The sequence below is a fragment of the Homarus americanus genome, unplaced genomic scaffold, assembly GCF_018991925.1.
Source record: "Homarus americanus isolate GMGI-L3 unplaced genomic scaffold, GMGI_Hamer_2.0 scaffold30997, whole genome shotgun sequence".
Classification (NCBI taxonomy): domain Eukaryota; kingdom Metazoa; phylum Arthropoda; class Malacostraca; order Decapoda; family Nephropidae; genus Homarus; species Homarus americanus.
The window spans coordinates 8,416-15,000 of record NW_024718633.1 but is presented as its reverse complement, the minus strand read 5'-3'; the positions used below and the strand labels follow the sequence as shown (position 1 = coordinate 15,000).

General features: G+C 41.0%; 1 protein-coding gene across 1 annotated transcript in view; it reads left to right on the top strand.

Moving 5' to 3' along the window:
* The window catches only part of LOC121859797 (putative neural-cadherin 2), a 10,645-nt gene extending 6,218 nt beyond the window's left edge, over positions 1 to 4,427 (top strand). The window contains exons 7-11 of the mRNA XM_042356774.1: positions 1 to 189; positions 1,883 to 2,200; positions 2,845 to 2,945; positions 3,977 to 4,138; positions 4,249 to 4,427. The exon at positions 1 to 189 is cut by the window's left edge and continues 199 nt beyond it. The gene's annotated coding sequence lies outside the window, so the exon portion shown is untranslated. The remainder of the gene's footprint in view (positions 190 to 1,882; positions 2,201 to 2,844; positions 2,946 to 3,976; positions 4,139 to 4,248) is intronic.
* Positions 4,428 to 6,585: the final 2,158 nt, after the last annotated feature.

The window sequence follows — 6,585 nt, the reverse complement described above, 5'->3', positions numbered from 1 at the left end:
TACTCTGGCCCTGACCACATCCCGGCCACACCAGGTACACCAAGTGATGTGGTCGCTCTTGAGTTGAAAGGTGGTCGACCACATCTCCTCCTTGACCTTGGAGCAGGACCTGTTACACTAATACTTGACGTTACTTATGCTTTGAGTGATTATACCTGGCATAGACTTGACCTGCTCTGGAGGAATGAGGTCAGTGTCTGTCTGTGTCTGTCTGTCTGTCTGTCTGTCTTTCTGTCTGTCTGACTTTCTGTCTGTCTGTCTGTCTGTCAGCCTGTTTCTCTCTGTGTCTTTCTATCTGTCTGTCTGTCTGTCTGTCTGTTTCTCTCTGTGTCTTTCTATCTTTCTGTCTGTCTGTCTGTCTGTCTGTCTGTCTTTCTGTCTTTCTGTCTGTCTTTCTGTCTGTCTGTCTTTCTGTCTGTCTGTCTGTCTGTCTTTCTGTCTGTCTGTCTGTCTTTCTGTCTGTCTGTCTGTCTTTCTGTCTGTCTGTATTTCTGTCTGTCTGTCTGTCTGTCTGTCTTTCTGTCTGTTTCTCTCTGTGTCTTTCCTATCTGTCTGTCTGTCTGTCTTTCTGTCTTTCTGTCTGTCTGTCTGTCTGTCTCTCTGTCTGTCTGTCTGTCTGTTTGTCTATCTGTCTGTCTGTCTGTTTTTCTGTCTGTCTTTCTGTCTATCTGTCTATGTGTCTGTCTGTTTCTCTCTGTGTCTTTCTATCTGTCTGTCTTTCTGTCTGTCTGTCTATCTGTCTATCTGTCTATCTGTCTGTTTGTCTTTCTGTCTATCTCTCTGTCTCTCTCTCTCTCAAGGGGTAAACATTGTACTCAAAGGGTTAAAATCTTGTACTCAAAGGGTTAGATACTGTACTCAGTGGTTCTAATAGTACTCAGAGGATTAAACCTCATACTGAAGCAATAATAGTACTCAAAATACATCCAAAATGTACTCAAACACAGAAATAGTACTCAATAGCACACAAACACCCATAAATAGTACTCAGTAGCACTCAAACACCCATAAATAGTACTCAATAGCACTCAGTAGCACATAAACACCCATAAATAGTAATCAATAGCACTCAAACACCCATAAATAGTACTCAATAGCACATAAACACCCATAAATAGTACTCAATAGCACACAAACACCCATAAATAGTACTCGATGGCACTCAAACACCCATAAATAGTAAATCAATAGCACTCAAACACCCATAAATAATTATCAATAGCACATAAACACCCATAAATAGTGCTCAATAGCACTCAAAGGCACCCATAAATAGTACTCAAGTAGCAAATAAACACCCATAAATAATTACTCAATAGCGCACTCAAACACCCATAAATAGTGCTCAGCCAGCACATAAACACCCATAAATAGTACTCAATAGCACACAAACACCCATAAATAGTACTCAATAGGACTCAAACACCCATAAATAGTACTCAATAGCACTCAAACACCCATAAATAGTACTCAATAGCACACAAACACCCATAAATAGTACTCAATAGCACTCAAACACCCATAAATAGTACTCAATAGCACTCAAACACCCATAAATAGTACTCAATAGCACACAAACACCCATAAATAGTACTCAATAGCACACAAACACCCATAAATAGTACTCAATAGCACTCAAACACCCATAAATGGTACTCAATAGCACTCAAACACCCATAAATAGTACTCAATAGCACACAAACACCCATAAATAGTACTCAATAGCACTCAAACACCCATAAATAGTACTCAATAGGACTCAAACACCCATAAATGGTACTCAATAGGACTCAAACACCCATAAATAGTACTCAATAGCACTCAAACACCCGTAAATAGTACTCAATAGGACTCAAACACCCATTTTCTCTCCCACCCTCAGCTTGCAGAACTGATTGTTGATCTGTGCTCGGGTGGGACTCTAGATATCCCACCCATACCTACAACAAGACCCACCCATAACACCTCAGATACGCCCACGACTTCCCAACCCACGCCCCAATCTACGCCCCCTGATCCCCACACCTGCAGGGCATCGGCTAGACTCCCACATGGGGCACACCTGTTGAGTACCCCACACCCACTTCAGGTAGGGGGATTGGCCCACCCACCACCCTCATATTTAGCTTATGGGTGGCCAGCGCCCCTACGCCCACGCCCATTTCGCGGGTGTATACGGAATCTTCGGGTGAATGGGGAGGTAAGTAGCCATCTGTTGACAACATCTGACTGTCTAATACCTGTCAAAACTGTCATATAATTCAAGCACCATCTGTTGACACCATCTAACTGTCTAATACCTGTCAAAACTGTCATATAACTCAAGCACCATCTGTTGATACCATCTGACTGTCTAATACCTGTCAAAACTGTCATATAATTCAAGCACCATCTGTTGACACCATCTAACTGTCTAATACCTGTCAAAACTGTCATATAACTCAAGCACCATCTGTTGATACCATCTGACTGTCTAATACCTGTCAAAACTGTCATATAATTCAAGCACCATCTGTTGACACCATCTAACTGTCTAATACCTGTCAAAACTGTCATATAACTCAAGCACCATCTGTTGATACCATCTGACTGTCTAATACCTGTCAAAACTGTCATATAATTCAAGCACCATCTGTTGACACCATCTAACTGTCTAATACCTGTCAAAACTGTCATATAACTCAAGCACCATCTGTTGATACCATCTGACTGTCTAATACCTGTCAAAACTGTCATATAACTCAAGCACCATCTGTTGAGCCATCTAACTGTCCAATACCTGTCCAATACCCGTCAAACACCATCTGTCTACTCAGCTGACAGTACACCACCTGTCTCCTGCAGCTGGTCGACCTCGGACGGAATCTTCTCCACCAACGCAGCAGTCCGGGGTGTGCAGCTGTCAGTTGTGCCTCCAGTGGCCTTACCTGCGGCGTTCATGGCAGGTGAGTTGCCATAGTGAGTTGCCATAGTGAGTTGCCATAGTGAGTTGCCATAGTGGGTTGAAATAGTGAGTTGCCATAGTGGGTTGAAATAGTGAGTTGCCGTAGTGAGTTGCCATAGTGGGTTGAAATAGTGAGTTGCCATAGTGGGTTGAAATAGTGGGTTGAAATAGTGAGTTGCCATAGTGAGTTGCCATAGTGGGTTGAAATAGTGAGTTGCCATAGTGAGTTGCCATAGTGGGTTAAAATAGTGAAGTTGCCAAAAGTGAGTTGCCATAGTGGGTTGAAATAGTGAGTTGCCATAGTGAGTTTGCCATAGTGAGTTGAAATAATTGAGTGCCATAGTGAGTTGCCATAGTGAGTTGCCATGGTGAGTTGCCATAGTGGGTTGAAATAGTGAGTTGCCATAGTGGAGTTGCCATAGTGGGTTGAAATAATTGGGGTTGCCATGATGGGTTGAAATAGTGGAGTTGCCGCCAGATTGGGGCAAAGTGAGTTGCCATAGTGAGAGTTGCCGCAAGTGGGTTTACGAAATAGTGGGTTGCCATAGTGAGTTTGCCAGTGAGTTCTGCGCAGTGGGTTGAAATAATTGAGTTGCCGCAGTGGGTTTGCCATAGTGGGTTGAAATAGTGAGTTGCCACCAGTGGGTTGAAATAATTGAGTTGCCATAGTGGGTTGAAATAGTTGGTTGCCATAGTGGGTTGCCATAGTGAGTTGCCATAGTGGGTTGCCATAGTGGGTTGAAATAGTGAGTTGCCATAGTGGGTTGAAATAGTGGGTTGAAATAGTGAGTTGCCATAGTGAGTTGCCATAGTGGGTTGAAATAGTGAGTTGCCATAGTGAGTTGCCATAGTGAGTTGCTACAGTTAAATTACCATAATATTTATTCATATTACACTACCATACTGGATTGTCATAATGAGTTGCCATAATGAGTTGCCATAGTGTCTTGAAGGGGCTAAATCATCATGTACTCATTAGAGGTCAAAAATTAAACCACCAATTCTGACCAATGCCACTCTCCCCCTATACAGGTGCCAAGGGTCACCAGGCACTCTGAGGTGTGAGTGCCGACCAGGATGGGCGGGTGCTCAGTGTGCCACGCCCACTACGCCCACGACTTTCTTTCTTAATAGTTACGTTAAGTTGGCACTCTCGTTCACACCTCTGGCCTATACCACCACTGTCCATCTGAGGTTAGTGTCTGTCTGTCTGTCTGTCTGTCTGTCTGTCTGTCTGTGTTTCTGTCTGTCTGTCTGTGTTTCTGTCTATCTGTCTGTCTGTCTCTCTCTGTCTCTCTCCATAGGTTCCGTTCATGGAAGCGAGATGGGGAACTAGTTGTCCTGTGGTCACAACATGGCAGAGATCGCCTCGCTGTCCAGCTTATACGCGGCCAACTGTGTTTGGTGGGTCGCTTACACCCCGAATCACCCCGTGCGCTCTGTCTGACCCGGGCACAGCTTACAGATGGACAATGGCACTCTGTTATGGCTTCCAGGTAACCCCGTGTGTGTGTGTGTGTGTGTGTGTGTGTGTGTGTGTGTGTGTGTGTGTGTGTGTGTGTGTGTGTGTCAAAATACATCTCTCTCTCTCTCTCTCTCTCTCTCTCTCTCTCTCTCTCTCCATGCACACAAAGTTTACAGAAATTCACTCTATTATAACATATTTTAGGGGGAGGTAAAAGCAGAGTGAAAGTTGTAATGAAAGTAAGAGAAAGTGGATTCTGTTTCTCTCCTTGTAGAACTTAAAAACACCTCATAGAAAGTTTATATTGCCTAGAGAAAGTTAATATTACCTATAGAAAGTTTGTTACCTATAGAAAGTTAATATTATCTAGAGAAAGTTTATGTTGCCTAGAGAAAGTTAATATTACCTAGAGAAAGTTTATATTACCTGGAGAAAGTTTGTTACCTAGAGAAAGTTTATATTACCTAGAGAAAGTTTATATTACCTGGAGAAAGTTTGTTACCTAGAGAAAGTTTATATTACCTGGAGAAAGTTTATATTACCTGGAGAAAGTTTATATTACCTAGAGAAAGTTTATATTACCTAGAGAAAGTTAATATTACCTAGAGAAAGTTTATATTACCTAGAGAAAGTTAATATTACCTAGAGAAAGTTTATATTACCTGGAGAAAGTTTATATTACCTAGAGAAAGTTTGTTACCTAGAGAAAGTTTGTTACCTAGAGAAAGTTTATATTACCTAGAGAAAGTTTGTTACCTAGAGAAAGTCGTAAATTTGGTCTATTGAAAGTTTAACATTAGAGAAAGTAGATGATTTGATCTAGTGAAAGTTGTTAGATTATAGAAAGTATATTATTACCAAGAGAAAGTTTTAAATTACTTCCAGATGTTAGTTAATTTTCTCTAGTGAAAGTTTTAGATTAAAGAAAGTTATATAAGTGAAAGTTATTTTATGTGGATTCTTGTAGAGCTAAGATCATCATGGAGAAAGCTAAGATCATTTCAGAAAAAGAAAGCTATTTAAAAGAAAAGAAAGCTATTTAAAAGAAAAGAAAGCTGTGGTTTGTTGATTTATCATAAGTGAAAGTAACTCCAGGGAAAGTTGTTTTATGTTAGTCATTTTAGAGCTCATAAAACTAGAGAGAGTATTCAGAATTCCAGTGAAAGTTATATAAAAAATAGAAAGTAACAAACCTTCCAGTGAAAGTTAGAAAGCTATTATTTGTGTCCATAACCAACGCTTAAATTACTGAAAAGAAAGTTTGGTTGGTGAAAGTTTAGAAAGTTAGTTACCTGGTGGTTTCCTCAACAGTCAACTTTCCTTCAGAGAGAAAGTTGTGTTGACGGAAGATGGAAAGTTATGCATGAGGCTGTGTGTGTGTGTGTGTCTCTCTCTCTCTCTCTCTCTCTCTCTCTCTCTCTCTCTCTCTCTCTCTCTCTCTCTCTCAGGTAACTAGTACAGGTTAATTATGATTTACCTGTGTATAAATACCTGTTAACTCTTCCACTAAGGCAACGAGGAGAGTCCGTAGTGATGATTAATGGTGGGAGAAAGAGAGAGACAGAGAGAGAGAGAGAGAGAGAGAGAGAGAGAGAGAGAGAGAGGCGTAATCCTCCCTCCCTCCAACTCAGCAGACAGACAGACAGACAGACCTTACTAATCTTCACTTTTGACATCTCAGTAATTTTAGGTCAAGAATCATCGTCATCAAAGGGTTAAATCATCGTCATCAAAGGGTTAAATCATCGTCATCAAAGGGTTAAATCATCATCATCAAAGGGTTAAATCATCGTCATCAAAGGGTTAAATCATCGTCATCAAAGGGTTAAATCATCATCATCAAAGGGTTAAATCATCATCATCAAAGGGTTAAATCATCGTCCTCAAAGGGTTAAACCATCGTCCTCAAAGGGTTAAATCATCGTCCTCAAAGGGTTAAATCATCGTCATCAAAGGGTTAAATCATCGTCTCAAAGGGTTAAATCATCGTCCAAAAATCGGGTTAAATCATCGTCCTCAAAGGGTTAAATCATCGTCCTCAAGGGTTAAACCATCGTCATCAAAGGGTTAAATCATCGTCATCAAGGGTTAAATCATCGTCCTCAAAGGGTTAAATCATCGTCCTCAAAGGGTTAAATCATCGTCCTCAAAGGGTTAAACCATCGTCATCAAAGGG